The sequence below is a fragment of the Pundamilia nyererei genome, unplaced genomic scaffold (assembly GCF_000239375.1).
Source record: "Pundamilia nyererei isolate P.nyererei 1_Seehausen unplaced genomic scaffold, PunNye1.0 scaffold00112, whole genome shotgun sequence".
In the NCBI taxonomy this organism is placed as follows: Eukaryota; Metazoa; Chordata; class Actinopteri; order Cichliformes; family Cichlidae; genus Pundamilia; species Pundamilia nyererei.
This window is the reverse complement of record NW_005187513.1, coordinates 1,325,396-1,327,325: the sequence shown is the minus strand read 5'-3', so window position 1 is coordinate 1,327,325 and position 1,930 is coordinate 1,325,396. Positions and strand designations below refer to the sequence as shown.

Genomic DNA, 1,930 nt, shown 5'->3' with positions numbered 1-1,930 from the left:
AGCCTGATCATCTTAGCCGTGGCCATAGATTAAAGTCTATAATCTGGGTGCCTCTCTCCTCAAGTCTACTTCCTGAATGTCTGCTGGACCTTGTTTACTTTCAGGCCTGCTCTTTTAATTGAAGCCCTTTCACCTATTGCTACATTAACCCACAAGACTCTAACTCCCTCTTCTAAGTAAAAGAGTCTTTGCGGGGGGGGGGCAGAGTGAAAATGAGGACACAAGCAGCTGGTCCAACAAACAGAGCTTCTTAGTCTTTATTGTAATCTGGGATAACTTATCTCCGGTAGGAGGATACTAACATAAACAAAGAGACTAGTGAAGCAGTTCACAATATGTCTTTTAAACCTACTAATTAACCTACCTAATTAATTAATAAAATTAGAGATCATACAAAAGAAAAAAAAATAATACAACATTAATTGTGCTGCATTTGTGCCATGTTTGCAGTCTTTTATTTTTTTATAGCATTTAAAACAACATCCAAGTTGCAATTTTGATTCAAAAATATAGCTAGCATATCTGCCTATCTGAGGCATTATGACTATAATCTTCATTCCCATCTGATCTATCTGGGTTTTTTTTTTTAATTTTAACTCAAAATGTTAAAACAACAACAAAAAAAACCATCTCACATGTGTCAGCATGTGTCAGTGCGAGATGGACAAACGCAAGAGACTCATCAGCCAAAGGCAAGTAATAAACACCATCTATGTCTGAAATAAAGACAATCCTAGCAGCTAGTTACACCATAATTGCTTATATTAGCATAGCAGTATCATCCATGAACCCACTGTGATGTGGACAGATTAATCGGCCACAATATCACCAATAAACCTGCAAATCCTTAGATCAATAAAATGGGATAAAACATGTTACCTACTGAGCATTGAAGGTGGTGGTAGGTAGGCTTAATTATCTTAGGACGGAGACGGACTCTTCAGGTTTTAGCCACAGACTGTATGTAAAAGATGGACAGAGCTGATGAAGTCCCATTTTGAGCCATTTTGAGATGAGACAATAAGGGGTATGTCTGACTTTGAAGCCATATGCTTATTAGCTGCTGACTTGTTTTTGGCTCATAAGTTGTTAAGTTGCCAGCTAATGAATATTTCCTGGATAATCCTCCTTTCTGAAACTTAAAGTTATAAAACATTACAAAATGGACTCAATGCTTTATACAGTATAAACAGAAAATACTTCCAAAGACCATAAACTCAACAGTAAAGTATTTACTGTGGTCCCAGTAGAGAGACATCTATTGGACTGTGAGTCATTCTGCAAACATAGCTTTCGCCCCCTGATGGCCATTAAAAGGAATGCAAGTTTAGGGTACTGGTTCCTGTTTTCGGACCCAGAAGCTACATCTAAGTTATCAGATAATGCTAGCTAGTTGCATTTCACAGAATGAGATATCTGCTAGTTAGGGCTAAGTAACATTAATTTGAAAAACAAAAACCACTAGAATTTAACTCAAAACTGGCACTCAGGTTTCTTGGGCAGTCTACAGGTATAATTAACAATAATGTTAGTCATATTGTTTGTCCAACACACTCTACAAACCTAGCCATGAAGTAACTCATACTCTACTGGCACCAACCTTTGAAACTCAAAGTGAAGTCAGAGTTATAAAAAACACAATTTTTTGTATCAGGTCATAACTTTGTTTATTCCTGATGTGACGATGGCTATGTCGAGCATTAGAAGAATGATTTTAACTCACTTTTGGAGCTGGCCTCAAGTGGCCACTGGAGGAACTACAGTTTTTGTTAAATTTTTCAGCACTGGAGGTTCCTGCTCAGTTCTAGCAAATCAACATAAAACTACTCATTGAAACCAAAGCATAAATGTAATATTTTCGTATTGTTTGTAGTGTTTTTTAAAATCCTAACAAGACATTTCCGTCAGCTGTCTGTCTTAATGATTATCC

General features: G+C 36.8%; 1 protein-coding gene across 1 annotated transcript in view; it reads left to right on the top strand.

Moving 5' to 3' along the window:
- aqp9b (aquaporin 9b) overlaps positions 1 to 1,930 on the top strand; it is a 13,674-nt gene that overhangs the window by 10,104 nt on the left and 1,640 nt on the right. The gene's annotated exons all lie outside the window — the stretch shown is intronic.